At 39.1% G+C, this 21,622-nt stretch overlaps 1 non-coding gene across 1 annotated transcript; it reads right to left on the bottom strand.

The window, feature by feature from the left end:
- Positions 1-21,241: 21,241 nt before the first annotated feature.
- Positions 21,242-21,347, bottom strand: LOC112831260 (small nucleolar RNA U13). The gene has a single exon (XR_003210115.1). It is a non-coding gene; the product is annotated as a small nucleolar RNA U13 (small nucleolar RNA).
- Positions 21,348-21,622: the final 275 nt, after the last annotated feature.

Here is a 21,622-nt window from a genome sequence, read left to right as displayed (position 1 = left end):
AGGCTTCCTTGGGAAGCTGCTCATTTCTCTGTGGGTATCCCCTATGTGTATATAAGGTGCATATGTTAAAACACTTTTATTTGTTTTTCTCTTCATCTGACTTATTACAGGGTGTCTCAGCCAATAACTCAGAAGGGTAAAGGGAAAGTTATTTTTCCTCCCCTACCGTTCACTCAAGAAACTACTACATATAACACAGCTGTGTTCCAGGATTTCTTGTCCTTTAGTGCCTGTGGCTCTTGGTCATGCCGCTTCCAAGAATGGAGAGGTAGACCAGACGAAGAGTGCTGAGCAGCAAGGCAAAGTTTATTGGGTGATAGCACAAAGGTCCCAAAGAGAGAGGGGACCCATGAGGGTTGTCATGGAATTTCTAAGTCTAGAGGATTTTATGAGATTGTTGGCGAGTTGTTTTAATCTGATTAGCCCTCCATGCCTATCACCCAGTCAGGTTTTTGTCCATGTGCTCATCTACCTATCAGGTAGCTGTTTACGTGGGAAAGGGTGGAGGGCTCCTTTCAGGGTGGGGTATAATAACAGGATGGGGTCTTTTTCCTTTTAAGGGTAATTTCCTCTGGGGGGCTAGCCTCTGCCTGCCTTTCTTCTGACTATCCTCTATTAATTGTATTATAAAATCCTAGGATAAAATTTGTCTAAAAAACAAAGTTCAGTTGAGTAAGTTGAATTTTAAAGACCTAATTGGCTTTATCCAATGATTCATGAATCAGGCAGCACCCCATCTAGTGAAGATAAGGAAGCGCTCCACAAGTTGTACAAAATGGAAGTTTCTTAGGAGCCAAAGAGAGGGTGGGACAAGGAAATTTAGAGCAGATTACTTCAGGAAAGTTTACCTTCCCCTAGAGGAAGGCAGGAGATCTCATCATACAGGTTACCTCACTGCTAACCAGGAGATTCCAGACTGACTGGATTAAAATTCCACCTCTGGGAGAGGCTAGAACTGCCATTAGGCTAGGTATTTAGTTTTGGTGGGTCCCAGCAAAAGTGACACAATTTGGGGCCCATTGTTTCTTTTTAACAAATTTAAAGCTCATAAATAATTTCATCTTGTGGTGGGAAATTAGTGACAAAAACCATCTTTAAATCCTTTTATATACTGAAGAAAAATTCTAAGATAGCATGTAACCAATTTAGTGGAGTAATTTTAAGTTGCAAAGTTTAAGGTACTGTTGTGTAAATCAAGACTTCTGTCCCTCAGTGTTGACAATCTGGGTGAGTTTAAAATACTGTGTGGTAGAATAGAATAAAGAGATGTGTTGTATCTTCTGCTTTGACTTGGAAAGTTGAAGACACTTGGAAAGACCAATTCATTTTTTAAGCCTGCATACTATTTGCTGAACCTCCTTAGGAAGTTGGCTTGAATCATTGTGCCAACAGTTTAAAGAGAACTGTATCTATTTTTGTTTTCATTTTATTGTATTTAATTTGGGGAGGGGGCATATTTTTTTCTGTTGTTTGGGAAATTATTTTTTTTTAAGATTTTATTTATTTATTTGACAGCGAGAGAGGGAACACAAGCAGGGGGAGTGGGAGAGGGAGAAGAAGGCTTCCCGCCGATCAGGGAGCCCGATGTGGGGCTCAAACCCAGGACCCTGGGATCATGACCTGAGCCGAAGGCAGATGCTTAATGACTGAGCCACCCAGGTGCCCTGTTGTTTGGGAAATTATTAACTGCTAACATTTGGCAGAAGTGGGTTCACTCATAAATCCTCTAAAGAAATGTTTCCCAGATCTTTGTATTGCCAACTGCTTACTCAGGTAACAGTTCACGAAGTTTCTTTTTCACACAAAAAATCACTGTTTGTTGAGACCTAGGTTTGACTAGAAAACAACATTTAAGTTGTGGTGGTTAAATGTTCTGTTATACTATAGAACAAAGATAAAATACAGGACTACTTTGGTGGGTAAGAATCCATTTTGAGAAAAGCTCTGCTTAAGTAAAATTTTTCAATAGTGAGAAACATCATTCTATTAAACATTGCAAACATCATGTATTGTTTTTAAAGTAATTGACATAACGATATAAAGTTGCAATGGTTACTTGTTCTACATTACTTTGTATATCCTAACTTTTCATTGCAAGGACAAAGTAACTCAACAGAAAGCTCACAGATAACATGTATTGAGCACTTACTAGCACTGTTGGGAATTTCTTACATTATTTCATTTATTCCTCGTAATAATCCTATGAGACAGAAAGAGATTAAATAACCTTTCCAAACCAAAAAGTGGTTGAGCCAAGATTGGAAGGCAGGCAGGCAATCTGACTCCAGAGCCTGAACTATTAATGATTTCAAATGCTTGAATACCTGTCAACTGGTATAAAACACCTGTAAAGTAGGCAATATTATTCTAGAAGTTCAAATGTTTTATTTATTTACCTATTGCTAAATTAAACAAGGAGGCCATTGATGAGGTGGCTTTAATGCCACCCAAGCAAACCAAAACCTAAGCCAGCAATGCTCCAAGATTAAGAAATCAAAACCTAAGGACAACGAATCAGAAAGAGTCAACTAGACTTTTGTAAATAAGACAAATGCTTAGACTATAGCCAATCAAATTATTCCCATGCTTTGCTCCTGCACCTTATCTACAAGTCTTTCCCCTAGCTTCTGTTTGTGGAGTGCTGCTAACCACTTCTCATTTGACATTGCCAGATTCAAATGGATTTTTGCTCAAATAAACAAGAAGTTTAATATGCCTCAGTTTATATTTTAACACTAGATATATTTTTAAAGATTTTATTTATTTATTTGAGAGAGGGACAGAGAGAGCATGAGGGGAGTGGAGGAAGAAAGAGAGGGAGTGGGACAAGCAGAGTCCCCACTGAGCATGGAGCCTGATGAGGGCTTGAGGCAGGGCTCAGTCCCAGGACCCTGAGACCATGACCTGAGGCAAAGTCAGACACTTAACCAACTGAGCCACCCAGGCGCCCCTAATACTATATATATATTTTTAAAAAACATTCTTATAATCTTTCATCACTTATAACTGTATGGTCTTCATGATCTCCATTTTTAATGCCTAATATTCCATCAACATTAGAATATTAAAAATGAACCCACAAGGGTTTTTTTTTAATTCTAGTTTTTTTTTTAACATACATATTTTGAAACATATGTATTTTTTAGTTTTTGGTTTTTCATTAAAAGATGGTTGGGAAGTCAGAGCTCAATAAACCAATTCTATATAGAATTTTCAGAAAACTAAAAACCATGATGCTCAGAGTACATATATAGAGTCAGAGAGATGTTTACCTCATTAATGAGAGAGCCAGAAAGGTGACAAACCATAGAGCATAGGACAGGCAAAATATTTCTAGTCACTGAGGGAAAAAATGCTGGAATAAGATTACTAAATTACATAAAAATTGATTAATACCCCACAGGGCAATAAATCTAATCTTTGGGTTGTAATCTCTTCTACCAGACACAAATCATTTGCATCTCTAGGGGACAAGGTTATTTACATTGCTATCACTTACAGATTATTCATATCAATCACTGTCTGGTTTTCTACATCTACTACCATCTACTCTTACAGTCATTTTCTTTTCTTTCTTTTTTCCTTTATTTTTCTTAGAGTCGCTTTTACTATTTGTCACTCTAATATTACATATTTTACATATTTATCTTGTTTATTGTCTGCTCCCTCCATGAGAATATAAAGGCAGAGTATTTTCCCCCTTTTGTACATTATAGGATCCCCAATACCTGAAATAGTGCCTGGCACATAATAGGTACTCAAAAACATGTGTTGAATTAAAAAATGAGTAAAATCAAAGAAGGATGTGGTTCACTTTGGCTTTAAGAACACAAACTGTTTTAAGAGGAAAAATTGGAAAAAATGTAAAATAAATAGGCCCATAGTAAATTAAAAAGTAAACCAAATTGTGGTTACCTGAAGGATACCCAAGTCCTCAATAGTGGTGCTTAAATAGAGGAAATTTCCTGCCCAACCTTCTACAGAGAGATGACTAGAAATGACATATGATGAGGTAGAAAAACAAGCAGCATCTGTAGAAAATCTGTTAGCCCCTCACTTTCAAGATGAAAGTGGAGAAGAAATGTGTTGTTCTCTGAAGAGGTCAGGGGGGGGGGGGGGGGCGGTGGAGACACCAGATCCAGATTGTGAAATTCACCAAGATAAATCCTACCTCAGGCAGCCACTCATTGTTGAAGATGACCAGAACATGCCACCCCAAAATATGCCACTGTGGCATAATGATTATTTTGAATCGAAGGCAATTAAGAAACTACAGTTATGGGAAAAAACTCTCTGCCCGCCCCCATCCAGCTAAAAGCGGGACAAACTTTTCCATTCATAAAGATGTCTCCTTTTCCTGTACCAGGAAGAGAAAAACAACGCTTAATCCCTGGGACTCTGACTCACTGGAGACAGCTCGACTCTTACCAGACCAGAGACTGGTACCTGAGGAATCTGTGTGACAAACTTTGCAAAATGCCGTTATCTTCCATCTTTCTAGAAGCTCAAATCCCTTTTCCTTTGTCTTGTCCCTTCTCCACAAATGTACTGCTCTTTGTTAAAATGATATATAAGCCTTTGGGTCTGATCTCCTCTTTGGGGCCTTCACCTCATTTCTGTGAGGACTCTCATACACATATAAAATAAATCTTCTCTTGTTTATCTGTCTTTGGTCATTTCAATTTGCAAGGCTCCAGGCACCGAACTTAAGGGAGTAGAGGAAAAACAATTTTCCTCCCCTATATTTTCTAGTAACTAATCCCCCTTGCCGGGATCTACTGTGAAGATCAGGTCATATTTTTGACATAGTATTTTTAAGGCTATCACCTAAATCATCTTAAATCACTTGACCAATAACACATTAACTCAAGTCAGTCCAAAACATTTGGTAATTATATGAAAAGAAGGAATTTAATGAGATAAATCCAAGTTGACAATCATGTATAAACATTTTGCTGTCTCAATTATAGACTTTACTTCATACCATAATAAGAAAATGTGTCTCTTAAATGATTCCTTGCATCCTCAAAAAACCCATACACATAGAGTATTTCATTCAGTCTATAGCATAGAAACTTGTAAAATCAAATTTCTAGTCTATAGGCATCGCTAAAATAAGATAGTAACACCCATAACTTTTTTCTATTTTATTTTATTATGTTATGTTAATCACCACACCTTACATCATTAGTTTTTGATGTAGTGTTCCATGATTCATTGTTTGCGTATAACACCCAGTGCTCCATTCAATTCGTGCCCTCTTTAATACCCATCACCAGGCTAATCCATCCCCTCACCCCCCTCCCCTCTAGAACCCTCAGTTTGTTTCTCAGAGTCCATAGTCTCTCATGGTTCATCTCCCCCTCCAATTTCCGCCCCCTTCATTTTTCCCTTCCTACTATCTTTTTTTTTAACATATAATGTATTATCTGTTTCAGAGGTACAGGTCTGTGATTCATCAGTCTTACACAATTCACAGCGCTCACCATAGCACATACCCTCCCCAATGTCTATCACCCAGCCACCCCATCCCTCCCACCCCCCCACCACTCCAGTAACCCTCAGTTTGTTTCCCGAGATTAAGAATTCCTCATATCAGTGAGGTCATATGATACATGTCTTTCTCTGATTGACTTATTTCGCTTAGCATAATACCCTCTAGTTCCATCCATATCATTGCAAATAGCAAGATTTCGGGGTTTTTTGATGGCTGCATAATATTCCATTGTATATATATACCACATCTTCTTTATCCATTCATCTGTTGATGGATATCTTGGCTCTTTCCATAGTTTGGCTATTGTGGACATTGCTGCTATAAACATTGGGGTGCACGTACCCCTTCAGATCATTACATTTGTATCTTTGGGGTAAATACCCATAGTGCAATTACTGGGTAGTAGGGTAGCTCTATTTTCAACTTTTTGAGGAACCTCCATACTGTTTTCCAGAGTGGCTGCACTAGCTTGCATTCCCACCAACAGTGTAGGAGGGTTCCCCTTTCTGGGCATCCTCACCAACATCTGTCATTTCCTGACTTGTTAATTTTAGCCATTCTGACTGGTGTGAGGTGGTATCTCATTGAGGTTTTGATTTGGATTTCCCTGATGCCGAGTGATGTTGAGCACTTTTTCATGTGTCGGCCATTTGGATGTCTTCTTCAGAAAAATGTCTCTTCATGACTTCTGCCCATTTCTTCCAAAAAATAGAAATGGAAGGAAAACTTCCAGACTCATTTTATGAGGCCAGCATTACCTTGATCCCAAAATCAGACAAAGACCCCACAACTTTTTAAAGCTTAATATTTTTATGATATGATTTTATTTCTATTTTTTTTTAAAGATTTTATTTATTTATTCATGAGAGACAGAGAGAGAGAGAGAGAGGCAGAGGGAGAAGCAGGCTCCCAAGGAGCAGGGAGCCCGATGCGGGACTCGATCCCCGGACCCTGGGATCATGACCTGAGCCGAAGGCAGACGCCCAACCATCTGAGCCACCCAGGCGCCCTCTATTTGTTACAGTACACTCATGAGCTTTATAGCAGGAATTGGAGAACTTCTCTGTAAAGGGCCAGATAGTAAATATTTTAGGACTTGCAGGTCATATTGTCTCTAGGTCAACTAATCAATTCCACTGTTGTATTGTGAAACAGCCATAGATAATACCTAAAGAAATGGGCATAACTGTGATCTAATAAAACTTTATTTGTGGATACTGCAATTTGAATTTCACATAGTTTTCATGTGTGATAAATATTCTTCTTTTTTTTTTTAAACTAGTTAATGTTGAAACAATTCTTAGTTTCTAGCTGCACAAAAACAGGCAGCAGGCAAGATGTGACCCACAGGCTATAGTTTGCCAACAACACATTGTATATAAAATGTACATGTAACATTTTAAGAAAAAGTAAAGGAGGGGCACCTGGGTGGAGGAGCATGCAACTCTTAATCTCAGGGTCATGAGTTTGGACCCCACTTTGGGTGTAGAGATTACTTAAATACATACTTAAAAAAAAGTAGTAACTTTATTGAATGTTTTTTTCTATGTCTATTGAGATGATCATATTGCCTTTAATCTCTTGATGTAGCAAATCACACTGATTATCCTTCTTTTCTTTTTTTGAGGGGGGAGTAGTGGGGGAGAGAGGGAGAGAATCTTAAGCAGGCTCCATGCCCAGGCTGGGGCCTGACGGGGGGCTTGACCTCACAACTCTGAGATCATAACCTGAGCTGACATCAACAGTCGGACACTTAACTGACTGAGCTACCCAGGCACCCCATATACTAGTTGATTTTCTAATGTTGAACCAACCCTGAATCCTTATAATCAACTTGGCGAAGTTATATGGTCTTTATCTATGTCTTACAGTATTCAGCTTGCTAATATTTTGTTTTAGGATTTTGGCATCTGTGTTCTTAAGTGCAAGGGCTTATAAATTGCATTTCTTACACTGAACTTGTCTATTTTTCGTATCACCATTATACCCAACTTCGGAAAATGAGTCAGGGACTGTTTCTCCTCATTTTCTATCCCTTGAAAGTGTATTAGAACTCATCAATAAAATTGTCTGGGCTTGGTGGGTTTCCTTTCATGCATGGAAAGATGTTAAAATACCAATTCAATTTTTTATTATTTTAATCACTTTCCCTAAATTTGTTCATTTGTGCATTCTTTCCTTTTGATTTCTGTTCATCATTACTTCATTATTATATTCGATATAATATTGAATTATATATTCAATTAATATTGAATATAATGGTTACATTACTTCCCTTTTTTCTCACTATCTTTGGTTTTATTTTTTTAAGATTTATTTATTTATTTGAGAGAGAGAGAGACATACATACAGAGACAGAGATGGGACAGGAGGGGCAGAGAGAATACCAAGCAGACTTCATGCAGAGCATGACATGGGGCTTGATCTCATGACCTTGAGATCATGACCTGAGCCCGAAATCAAGAGTGGGGCACTCAACTGACTGAGCCACCCAGGTGTCCCTCATTTTATTCTTTTGATCTCTCTTCCAATCTCATAGATTTGAGATTAGTGTAGCTCATTAACCTTTTGGTATACTTTTCTTTCTAATATAAGAACAGGGGCTCCTGGGTGGCTCAGACGGTTAAGTATCTGCCTTCGGCTCAGGTCATGATCCCGGGGTCCTGGGATGGATCCCCACATCAGGCTCTGCAGGGAACCTGCTTCTCCTTCTCCCTCTGCCACTCCCCCTGCTTGTACTCTCTCTCTCTCTCTCTCAAATAAAAAAAAAATCTTAAAAAAAACAGAGAATTATGCATTTTCTTCTAAGAATCCTTTCCAGAATGTTTGATGTATATTTTTATTACCATCCATGTTTAAGTATTTTTAAATTTCCATTACAATTTCTTCTCTCAGACATGTTGCTTTAGTAAGTATGTTTATAACATTTCCAATCATGTAATATTTTTTAAAGATCTTTTAACATGTATTTCTAACTCAATCACGTTGCATTTAGAGAGATATGGTGTGTGTATACCAGCTATTTTTGTAAAAAATTTTTTTATTTATTCCTTTTTTTTCAGAAGGAGAGAAAGAGAGTGTGTGTGTGAGCGGGGGGGAGGGGCTAAAAAACAGGGAGAGAATCTCAAGCAGACCCCACGCAGAACATGGAGCCTGACTCGGGGCCAGATCCCACAACCCTGAGATCATGACCCAAGCTGAAACCAACAGTTGGACACTCAACTGACTGAGCCACCTAGGTGGCCCTGCATATACCAGTTCTTTAAAAAATTACTCAAACTTATTTTTTGGCCTAGTTAAGTTTTTACATAAATGTTTTATGGGCACCTGACAGGGAATATATGTAATTCAGTTGTGGGGTATGGGGGTCTACATGTGTTTATTAGATCAAGCTTGTTAGTTGTATTTTTCAGATCTTCTATAGTTCTATTGATATCTTTTATGATTGACCTATTAATTATTGATACAGATATATCAAAGTCTCCATTATGGTAGTGGATTTGTTGAGTCTCCTTGCAGACCTGGCAACTTTCATTTTAAGTACTCTAAAGCTGTGCTAGGAGGCCCATAGAACCTTGAATTGTTAAATCTCTCTCTTTTTTAATTTTTTTAAAGATTTTATTTATTTATTTGAGAGAGAGAGAGTGAGAGAGCACAAGCAGGGGGAGTGTCAGGCAGAGAGAGAAGCAGTTTATAGATTTTGGATACTCCCCACTGAGCAGGAAGCCTGATGCCAGGCTCAATCCCAGGACCCTGAGATCATGACCCGAGCCGAAGGCAGATGCTTAACCAACTGAGCCACCCAGGCGCCCCTGAATTATTAAATCTCAATGAAATTAATCTTCTGCCAATGTGTCTATCCTTATCACAGTAGTGTTTTTTGCTTTAAAATCTGTTTTGTCTGATATGAATATAGTCATGCTACCTTTGTATTGGTTAGTATTGCTTTGTGTATTTTTTTACATCCTTTGACTTATAGTCTTTCTTTTTTTTTGTTATACATTTTTTATTGTTATGTTAATCACCATACATTACATCATTAGTTTTTGATGTAGTGTTCCATGATTCATTGTTTGTGCATAACACCCGGTGCTCCAGGCAGAATGTGCCCTCTTTAATACCCATCACCAGACTAATGCATCGCCCCAGCCCCTGAACCCTCGGTTTGTTTTTCAGAGTCCATCGTCTCTCATGGTTCATCTCCCCCTCCAATTTACTCCCCTTCATTCTTCCCCTCCTGCTATCTTCTTTTTTTTTTTTTTCTTAACATATATTGCATTATTTGTTTCAGAGGTACAGGTCTGTGATTCAACAGTCTTCCACAATTCACAGCACTCACCATAGCACATACCCTCCCCAATGTCTATCACCCAGCCACCCCATCCCTCCCACCCCCCACCACTCCAGTAACACTCAGTTTGTTTCCTGAGATTTAGAATTTCCCCTTATCATGAGGACATATGATACATGTCTTTCTCTGATTGACTTATTTCACTCCACATAACACCCTCCAGTTCCATCCATGTCATTGCAAATGGCAAGATCTCATTCCTTTTGATGGCTGCATAATATTCCATTGTGTACATATACCACCTCTTCTTTATCCATTCATCTGTTGATGGACATCTAGGCTCTTTCCACAGTTTGGCTATTGTGGACATTGCTGCTATAAACATTGGGGTGCACATACCCCTTCGGATCCCTACATTTGTATCTTTGGGGTAAATACCCAGTAGTGCAATTGCTGGATCACAGGGTATCTCTATTTTCAACTGTTTGAGGAACCTCCATACTGTTTTCCAGAGGGGTTGCACCAGCTTGCATTCCCAACAACAGTGTAGGAGGGGTCCCCTTTCTCCGCATCCCCGCCAACATCTGTCATTTCCTGACTTGTTAATTCTAGCCATTCTGACTGGTGTGAAGTGGTATTTCATTGAGGTTTTGATTTGGATTTCCCTGATACTGAGCGATGTTGAGCACTTTTTCATGTGCCTGTTGGCCATTTGGATGTCTTCTTTGGAAAAATGTCTGTTCATGTCTTCTGCCCATTTCTTGATTGGATTATTTGTTCTTTGGGTGTTGAGTTTCGTAAGTTTTTTATAGATTTTGGATACTAGCCCTTTATCTGATGTCATTTGCAAATATCTTCTCCCATTCTGTTGGTTGTCTTTTGGTTTTGTTGACTGTTTCTTTTGCTGTGCAATAGCTTTTTATCTTGATGAAATCCCAATAGTTCATTTTTGCCCTTGCTTCCCTTGCCTTTGGCGATGTTTCTAGGAAGAAGTTGCTGCAGCTGAGGTCGAAGAGGTTGCTGCCTGTGTTCTCCTTTAGGATTTTGATGGACTCCTGTCTCACATTTAGGTCTTTCAACCATTTTGAGGCTATTTTTTTGTGTGGTATAAGGAAATGGTCCAGTTTCATTCTTCTGCATATGGCTGTCCAATTTTCCCAACACCATTTGTTGAAGAGACTGTCTTTTTTCCATTGGACATTCTTTCCTGCTTTGTTGAAGATTAGTTGACCACAGAGTGGAGGGTCCATTTCTGGGCTCTCTATTCTGTTCCATTGATCTATGTGTCTGTTTTTGTGTCAGTACCATACTCTCTTGATGATGACAGCTTTGTGATAGAGCTGGAAGTCTGGAATTGTGATGCCACCAGCTTTGCTTTTCTTTTTCAACATTCCTCTGGCTATTCGGGGTCTCTTCTGGTTCCATACAAATTTTAGGATTATTTGTTCCATTTCTTTGAAAAAAGTGGATGGTATTTTGATGGGGATTGCATTGAATGTGTCTATTGCCCTAGGTAGCCTTGACATCCTTACAATCTTTGTTCTTCCAATTCATGAGCGTGGAACGTTTTTCCATTTCTTTGTGCCTTCCTCAATTTCTTTCATGAGTATTTTATAGTTTTCTGAGTACAGATCCTTTGCCTCTTTGGTTAAATTTATTCCTAGGTATCTTATGGTTCTGGGTGCAATTGGAAATGGGATCGACTCCTTCATTTATCTCTCTTCTGTCTTGTAGTTGGTGTATAGGAATGCCACTGATATCTGTGCATTAATTTTATATCCTGCCACTTTACTGAATTCCTGTATGAGTTCTAGCAGTTTTGGGGTGGAGTCTTTGGGTTTTCCACAATAAAGTATCATATCATCTGCAAAGAGTGAGAGTTTGACTTCCTCTTTGCCGATTTGGATGACTGTGATTTCTTTTTGTTGTCTGAGTGCCGTGGCTAGGACTTCTAATACTATGTGGAATAGCAGGGTGATAGTGGACATCCCTGCCACGTTCCTGACCTTAGGGGGAAAGCTCTCAGCTTTTCCCCATTAAGAATGATATTTGCCGTAGGTTATTCATAGATGGCTTTTATGATATTGAGGTAGGCACCCTCTATCCCTATACTCTGAAGAGTTTTGATCAAGAAAGGATGCTGTACTGTGTGAAATGCTTTCTCGGCATCTATTGAGAGGATCATATGATTCTTGTTCTTTCTTTTGTTAATGTATTGTATCATGTTGACTGATGGGCGGATGTTGCACCAACCTTGCAGCCCAGGGATAAATCCCACTTGGTCATGGTGAATAATCCTTTTAATGTACTGTTGGATCCTATTGGCTAGTATTTTGGTGAGAATTTTTGCATCCATGTTCATCAAGGATATTGGTCTGTAATTCTCCTTTTTGATGGGGTCTTTGTCTGGTTTGGGGATCAAGGTAATGGTGACCTCATAAAATATGAGTTTGGAAGTTTTCCTTCCATTTCTATTTTTTGGAACAGTTTCAGAAGAATAGGTATTAATTCTTCTCGAAATGTTTGGTAGAATTCCCCTGGGAAGCCATCTGGCCCTGGGCTTTTGTTTTTTGGGAGATTTTTGATAACTGCTTCAATTTCCTTAGTGATTATAGGTCTGTTCAGGTTTTGTATTTCTTCCTGGTTCAATTTTGGTAGTTGATACATCTCTAGGAATGCATCCATTTCTTCCAGGTTATCTAATTTGTTGGCATATAGTTGCTCATAATATGTTCTTATATTGTGTTTCTTTGGTGTTGGTTGTGATCTCTCCTCTTTCGTTCATGATTTTGTTGATTTGGGTCATTTCTCTTTTCTTTTTGATAAGTCTGGCCAGAGGTTTATCAATCTTGTTAATTCTTTCAAAGAACCAGCTCCTAGTTTCATTGATCTGTTCTACTGTTCTTTTGGTTTCTAGTTCATTGATTTCTACTCTGATCTTTATTATTTCTCATCTCCTGCTGGGTTTAGGCTTTATTTGTTGTTTTTTTTCCTCAAGCTCCTTTAGGTGTAGGGTTAGGTTGTGTATTTGAGACCTTTCTTGTTTCTTGAGAAAGGCTTGTATTGCTATATACTTTCCTCTTAGGGCTGCCTTTGCTGCATCCCAAAGACTTTGAACGGTTGTGTTTTCATTTTCACTGGTTTCCATGAATTTTTTTAATTCTTCTTTAATTTCCTGGTTGACCCATTTATTCTTTAGTAGGATGCTCTTTAGCCTCCATGTATTTGAGTTCTTTCCAACTTTCCTCTTGTGATTGAGTTCTAGTTTCAAAGCATTGTGGTCCGAAAATATGCAGGGAATAATCCCAATCTTTTGGTAACAGTTGAGACCTGACTTGTGACGTAGGATGTGATCAATTCTGGAGAATGTTCCATGGGCACTAGAGAAGAATGTGTACTCCGTTGCTTTGGGACGGAATGTTCTGAATATGTCTGTGAAGTCCATGTGGTCCAGTGTGTCGTTTAAAGTCTATTGCCTTGCTGATCTTCTGCTTAGATGATCTGTCCATTTCAGTCAGGGGAGTGTTAAAGTCCCCCACTATTATTGTATTGTTGTCAATGTGTTTCTTTGCTTTTGTTATTAATTGCCCTATATAATTGGCTGCTCTCATGTTAGGGGCATAGATATTTGCAACTGTTAGATCTTCTTGTTGGATAGACCCTTTAAGTAGGATATAGTGTCCTTCCTCATCTCTTATGACAGTCTTTGTTTTAAAATCTAATTTGTCTGATATAAGGATTGCCACCCCAGCTTTCTTTTGGTGTCCATTAGCATGGTAAATGGTTTTCCACCCCTTCACTTTCAATGTGGGGTGTCTTTGGGTCTAAAATGAGTCTCTTGCAGACAGCATATGGATGGGTCTTGTTTTTTAACCAATCTGATAGCCTGTGTCTTTTGATTGGGGCATTTAGCCCATTTACAATCAGGGTAACTATTGAAAGATATGAAGTTAGTGCCATTGTATTGCCTGTAAGGTGACTGTTACTGTATATTGTCTGTGTTCCTTTCTGGTCTATGCTGCTTTTAGGTTCTCTCATTGCTTAGAGGACCCCTTTCAATATTTCTTGGAGGGCTGGTTTCCTGTTTGCAAATTCCTTTAGTTTTTGTTTGTCCTGGAAGCTTTTTATCGCTCCTTCTATTTTCAATGATAGCCTAGCTGGATATAGTATTCCTGGCTGCATATTTTTCTCATTTAGTGCTCTGAAGATATCATGCCAGTGCTTTCTGGCCTGCCAGGTCTCTGCGGATAGGTCTGTTGCCAATCTAACGTTTCTACCATTATAGGTTACATATCTTTTCTCCTGAGCTGCTTTCAGGATTTTCTCTTTGTCTCTGAGACTCATAAGTTTTACTATTAGATGTCGGGGTGTTGACCTATTTTTATTGATTTTGAGAGGGGTTCTCTGTGCCTCCTGGATTTTGATGCCTATTTCCTCCCCCACATTAGGGAAGTTCTCTCCTATAATTTGCTCCAATATACCTCTGCCCCTCTCTCTCTTTCTTCTTCTTCTGGGATCCCAATTATTCTAATGTTGTTTCGTCTTATCGTTTCGCTTATCTCTCGAATTCTGCCCTCGTGATCCAGTAGTTGTTTATCTCTCTTTTTCTCAGCTTCTTTATTTTCCATCATTTGGTCTTCTATATCACTAATTTTCTCTTCTGCCTCATTTATCCTAGCAGTTAGTGCCATTTTTGATTGCACCTCATTAATAGCCTTTTTTATTTCAATTGGGTTAGGTTTTAGTTCTTTTATTTCTCCAGGAAGGGTTTCTCCAATAACTTCCATGCTTTTTTCAAGCCCAGCTAGTATCTTTAAAATCATGATTCTGAACTCTAGGTCCGACATCGTACTAATGTCTGTATTGAGTAGGTCCCTGGCAGATGGTACTCCCTCTTGTTCTTTTTGTTGAGGTGATTTTTTTCGTCTTGTCATTTTGTCCAGAGGAGAATAGATGAATGAGAGAACAAAATGCTAAGAGGGTAACAACGTCCCCAGAAAATATACTCTAAACAAATCAGAAAGGACGTGAAACCAGGGAAAAAGAAAGGGAAAGAAAGAAAAAAGAATGAGGAAAAAAAGGAAAAAGATAAAAACAAAAACAGAACGAAACAAAAAAAACAGAATATTATCAAATATGATCAGGCTAGTGCATAGATCAGTGCCACACACTAGATTTTGGGTGTATTTTCGTCTGTTAGAAGAAAGTGCCTCCTAAAATTTTAAAGAAAGAAAGACTTATATATGTACAAAATAAGGGTTGATATAATGAAGGGATGGAAGATGACTGTAAAGATGAAAATTATAAAAGATTTTATAAAAGGAATTGATAAGAAGTTGTTTGAAAAAAGAAAGAAGAAGATTTAAAAAAAAAAAAAGAGAGAGAATGTGATCAGGCAGGAGACTAGAACAAAGCCATACACTAGAGATTTAGGGTATATTTTGATCTGTTAGAAGAAACTGTCTCAAAATTTTAAAGAGAGAACAACTTATATATGTATGCCAAAAACAAGGGTAACTACTATGAAGGGAGAGAATATGACTCTAAAAATGAAAAATAAAAATATTTTGTTTTTTTTTTTTAAAAAGGGATTGATAAGATGTCGGTTGAAAAAGGGAAAAAGAAAAATTCAAAAAAAAGAACAGTTAAAAAAATTAACTTTGAAAAACTAATGAATCATGGTAAAGAAGCCATGAATTCTATGTGCAGTGTTCCCCTAGTGCTGGAGTTCTGCCATTCCCATTGATCCGTAAACTTGGTCTTGGCTGGCTGTTCGAGCTGATCTTCTGGGGGAGGGGCCTGTTGCCGTGGTTTCCAAATGTCTTTGCCGGAGGCGGAATTGACCCACCCTTGCGGGGTCAGGGCTAAGTAATCTGCTTGGGTTTGCTCTCGGGAGCTTTTATTCCCTGCAAGCTTTCCGTACAGCGTTGGAGGACGAGAGCGAGAATGGCGGCCCCCCAATCTCCACCCAGAGGACCCTAGAACTCGGGGCCCCGCTCCTCAGTGCGCCCCCAGAGAAAAGCAGTCAGTCACTCCCATCTCCCCGGTCTCCAGCCACACTCCGTGCTCACCCAGCCTGTGACCGAGCGTTTCTATCTCTGGCACCCGACCTTGTGTGGAGTCTCCAAACCCAGCAGATCCCTGCGGTGCGCTCCTGCGCCGCTCCTCCTGGGGGAGGAAGGGGAATCTCCCCGGATCTGCTGCTTGTTGGGTCCCTGCTGGAGGAGCAGTGGCCCGACTGGGCCGCGGATCAGTTTATGGCAACCCCAAGCTGAGAGCCTGCGCCTCGGCTCCGTCTCTGCAGCGGGCTTCCCCGCTCCGATACCTGGGAGCTCTGCCGCACTCAGGCACCCCCGGTCTTTCTGTGACCCCGAGGGTCCTGAGACCACACTGTCCCGTGAGGGTTCCACCCCCAGCTTAGCCACTGGAGCGATGTCCCTCCAAGGAGCCAACCCCCAGAAGTTCCGATTTTGTGCTCCGCGGCTCTGTCACTTGCCGGTGGTGGCCAACGGAGGCCCCCTCCCTCACCATCTATCCTCCTGAATATCACCTCGGATTCACTTCTCCGCAAGTCCTACCTTCCAGAAAGTGGTCGCTTTTCTGTTCAGAGAGTTGTTGCTATTCTTTTCTTCAATCTCCTGTTGAGTTCCTAGGTGTTCAGAATGGTTTGATCCCTATTCAGCTGGATTCCTGAGACCAGACGAAATCCAGGTCTCCTCCTCCTCCGCCATCTTGCTGCGCCCCTATAGTCTTTCTTTTTTTAACAGCTTAGGCAGTGGTGTGATGGCAGATGCTTAACAGTGAGCTCTCTGGGGAGGGGGAGTGGAGTCTGATTTGTAGCATTTACTGATTTCTGCTGTGTCAATACTCCTACCTAGATTTCAAGATAAAATGCAGGACACCCAGTTAAATCTGAACTTCAGATAAACAGGGAATCATTTTTGATATAAATATGTCCCAAATATTGCATGGAACATGCTTATATTTAAAAAGTATTTGCTGTTTATCTGAAATTCAAATTTAACTGGTTGTCCTGTATTTTTACTTGCTAAATCTGGCAACCTTGCTCCCACCAACATGTCATTGAATGCAATTTGGGAAGAGACGTTCATAATCAACTTGTTTTAAAATAACTTCTATTAAAATATAATTCACACATTACACAATTCACCCATTTAAACGGATAGTTCATCAGTTTTAATATATTCAGATTTGTGCATCTGCCACCACAACCCTCAATTTTCAAACATTTTCATCACCCCAAAATGAAACCTTGTACTTATTAACATTCACTAACCTCCAACCATCTCCTTATCCCTGTCCTAGGCAACTGCTAATCTATTTTCCATCTTTATAGATTTGCCTCTTCTGGACATGTCACATAAATGGAATCACACAATATGCTGTGTGTGTGTGTGTGTGTGTGTGTGTGTTTTCACTTAGCACATGTTTTCAAGGTCCATATGGTGTTGTAGCATATATCAATACTTCATTTCTTTGTATTCCTGAATAATATTTCATTGTATAGATATACAACATTTATTTATCCATTTATCAGTTGATGAACATTGATTGTTTCCACTTTGGGGCAATTATGAGTAATGCTGCCGAAACAATCAGCTCTTGTGAACTGTAAGAGCCAGTACAAGGCAGCTCTAGTATCCCCCCCACCCCAGTTTGAGGTGTGTTTCTTAGAGATGGCATAGGGTGCCATATTATAATTGCCTACTAACCTATCTCTGTCTCTCTCTAGCTGATCAGCTACACAAAAAGAAGGATTTTGTTCACTACTGTACTTACATTTCTAATGCAATTGCCTAATACTTGATGTTTAATTAATATTGTATGCGTGAATGAAGTACAGTATGGTGATTAAGAATGAAGAGTTTTTGAATCCTTTAAATCTCAGCTATGCCACCTATGTAAATGCGGAAAAGCTTGCACGTTATTTAACTTTTCTTTTTTTTTTTTAAGATTTTATTTATTTGACAGAGAGAGACACAGCGAGAGAGGGAACACAGCAGGGGGAGCGGGAGAGGGAGAAGCAGGCTTCCCGCTGAGCAGGGAGCCCGATGCGGGGCTCGATCCCAGGACCCTGGGATCATGACCTGAGCCAAAGGCAGACGCTTAACGACTCAGCCATCCAGGTGCCCCTATTTAACTTTTCTAAGACTTGGGCTTTTTCCTGGTAAGATGTGAAGGACATTAGCACCTCCTCTAATAGAATTTTGTGAGCATTTAGCATGTGCCAGCGGCACATTTTCAATACTCAATAACAGATAGTTACTGTTACTTGTGTTAGACATTGATAACCCACCTGATACGGTGATCTCCCAATTCATCAGCTACAGTAAGCCCATTCACAAAGTGCGACCTACTCTGGGGACTACCTTTGGATTTGTTATCATCCAAAGCTACTTCATTGCAGACAAACTAAACTCCCAAACCCAAATCCCACTCTCTGATAACCTTACTCAAGGAAATTGCATAACCAACAATGAGATCGTTCTTTTCAAAAAAAAAAAAAAAAGCCAATTTAGGAAGAAAATACTGTCTAGTTGTCATATGCATTTCTGTTCTGATTAACAAGGTAGAATGTTTTCAGTTGATTGGAAATATGCATTTCTTTTGTGACTTTTCATGTCTTTTGCTCATTTACTACTAGTATGCTAATCTCTGTCCTTTGGATTTATAGGAGCACTTTATATATTAGGAATATTAATCCTTTGTCCAGAATATATTTTATAATTGATTTTTCCAACTTTGCCTTCATCTTTTAGCTTTTCATGATACTTTTAAATATACAGAACTTTTTTTATTTCTAGGAAGTCAAAAATATCAATCTTTCCTACTGAAGTTATATGACTTAGAATGTGAAATTCCCACATATTTTTACTCTCTGCCCACCCTGTGAAAACCACTGGTAACGATTTAGTATATCCCCAAAACACATGTATTTATATTCAATGTATATCACCAACTATCTACTCTTTTCCATTCCTAATGCTGCCAACTGGTCTAGGCCACCATTATTTCTTGCTGCTCTTCCTCTCCTTCCTCTCTAAATCATTGTTCATATCACAGTCAGAATGGTCATATTTAGGGGCGCCTGGGTGGCTCAGTCGTTAAGCGTCGGCCTTCGGCTCAGGTCATGATCCCAGGGTCCTGGGATCGAGCCCCACATGGGGCTCCCTGCTCAGCGGGAAGCCTGTTTCTCCCTCTCCCACTCCGCCTGCTTGTGTTCCCTCTCTCACTGTGTCTCTCTCTGTCAAATAAATAAATAAAATCTTTAAAAAAATGGTCATATTTAAACATAAATGACTCTTTTCTAAACATACACTAGCCTACAGGTCATTAACATACAGTGCATCCATACTATTCAGCTCTCCACTCTATTCTCACTTAACAATTTATGTTGAACTTCTCTGTCTTCCAATGTTGCATGGGACATACTTAAGTTTTTTAAAAAAGATTTCCTTGTTTATCTGAAATTCAAATTTAACTGGGCATCCTGTATTTTTATTTACTAAATCTTGTGGCCCTATTCCTGTCATACATAGGTCCAAGGTGGCTGTTGCAACTGTAGTTTTCTTTCAGCCATGGGAAGGAGGAGCGTATCTCTAATTCTATTAAGGACAGAACCTGGAAATGTCACATATTTCTACTTTTATCACAGGGCCTCATGGAGCTTCTAGGGAGGCTAGGAAATGGAGTATTTGGCGGGGCAGGTAGTTGGCCAGTTAAAACCTTATTTCCGTGGAAGAACAGAAAAATGGTCATTATGGAACAACTAGGGGTCTGACACAGATATGAATCCCTCCATCACCAGATACAGTCACTAGAGGTACCCAATCCACTTCCCCATTCCAACCCACGGATGGGCATGTGACCCAAACGGGGCCACTCAGCCACGCTGTCTCTGAAACTGAAATCTTGAGCAAAGTGATACAGAGATTTCAAATAATTCAAGTCCATTCATCCTGACTGTAGTAACCTGAGGAATTTAAACATTATGATTTTATGTTACTTAGATCTCTACTAGAGTGTTTCTGGTTCCTGAGCTTGCCCTAAGTCTGCCTTCCCAGATCCAGATTGTCCTTGTATGCTGTAAGATTTCTTTTTTTCTGTCTTAAGTTATTCAGAATTGTTTTCTGTGACTTGCAATCATAGAACTCCAACTGATCAAAGGTTAAGTCCGGATGGATTCCAAGGTGAGGAGATATAAAACCAGTTCCCCACCCCTGAGGATTTCTGCCTAAGCACATTTCATGTCAGCATTGCAGTTTTCAGACTGAAAAGTAACAAGGCAACTATAATATCAAAGATAGTAGGTTAAACAGAGAGAGAAGTGAACATGAAATCTGATTAAGCTAATATTAGCACTTACTCTGTGCCTCCTTGCAGACATTACTGATTTCTCTAATACTTGCAGCAACTCTGTGCTTTGTTAAGTTTTATATGTATTATCTCATTAAATCCTTGCAGCAACAATAATAGGCATTGTTATTATTCCCACTTTGGCAGATGGGGAAAATGGGGCTTAGGAAGTTAAGTGGCTCGCCTAAGGTCACATAACTGATAACAGTTGTAGCCAGTATTCAAAACTAAGTTTAACTCCTACACTTGAACTTTTTACCATTCTCCTACACCACAGACCTTAAAAAAATAAAAATAAAAATATTTGATATCTAAACAGCTTTTTAATTTAATTTTTCATTTTTTAACTTTTTATCATAGAAAAAAAATTTTAAGACTTATCTATTTGTTTTAGAGAGAGAGAAAACACAAGCAGGGGGAAGGGCAGAGGGAAGAGAGAGAGAGAGAGAAGCAGACTTCCCACTGAGTGGGGAGCCCAACTTGAGGCTCCATCCCAGGACCCCCAAGATCATGACCTGAGCTGAAATCAAGAGTCAGACAATTAACTGAGCCACCCAGGCGCCCCATAGGAAGTTGTACATATACAAAAATAGAATAGTACAATGAAGCATTCGTGTACCCATCACCTAGCTTCAACAATTATTCCCATTCTACTATTCTTTTTTCATTGATCTTCTCCTCAAATTCACACTTTATTTTCTCTTATCCTACAGTATTTAAAAACGAATCCCAGACATCATATCTCATCACTTATAAATACCTTAGAATGTTTCTCTAGGGCATGAGAACTTACAAGAAAAAAAGCATAATAGCATTATCATGCCCTCCCAAATTCATAAAAATTCCTTAATATATTTAATATCCAATGCAAGTTCAACTTTCCCTGATTGTCTCAGAAATATCTTTTTATAGTTGTTCTAATGAAAATTCCAACACAGTGCACACATTACATATTTAGACATTCTCTTAGGTTTCTTTTAACTTATGACAATTCCCCTTCTCTTTTTTCTTTTAAGCCATGTATTTGTTGAAGAGAAAAGGGATTTTGTCCTGTGGGATTTTTTTTTTCCTTTTCACATCAGATGAGTAAGGTGCCAATTATGTCGTGACAAGATTTGAGGGAGGCACATTTCACACGGTGGCTGAACACCCAATCATCACACTTGTGAACAACAAAAGGTTCTGTCCTGTGGCATTTCTAATATTCTGGAGTTGGCTGATGGCATCCTCCTGGTGTCATTAACAAGTTCTTCCATCTCCCATCTTTCCCATAATCTGCTAGTTAGTTCAAGAGGCTTGATTAAATTCAGGTTCAAAATTAATTTTTTTTGTTTTGGAAAGAATACTCCATAGGTGGTGTAATAATTACTTTTTAAATAAATGGTGTAACTGCTCTATTAAATGTGCTGAGTTAGTAATTATAATCAGTAAACAGCTTTTCTCCCACCTCTGCCTTT

This window comes from Callorhinus ursinus, unplaced genomic scaffold, assembly GCF_003265705.2.
Source record: "Callorhinus ursinus isolate GAN/ISIS: 27379988/994484 unplaced genomic scaffold, GSC_fseal_2.0 scaffold14, whole genome shotgun sequence".
NCBI lineage: Eukaryota > Metazoa > Chordata > Mammalia > Carnivora > Otariidae > Callorhinus > Callorhinus ursinus.
This window is presented reverse-complemented; position numbering and strand designations above follow the sequence as displayed.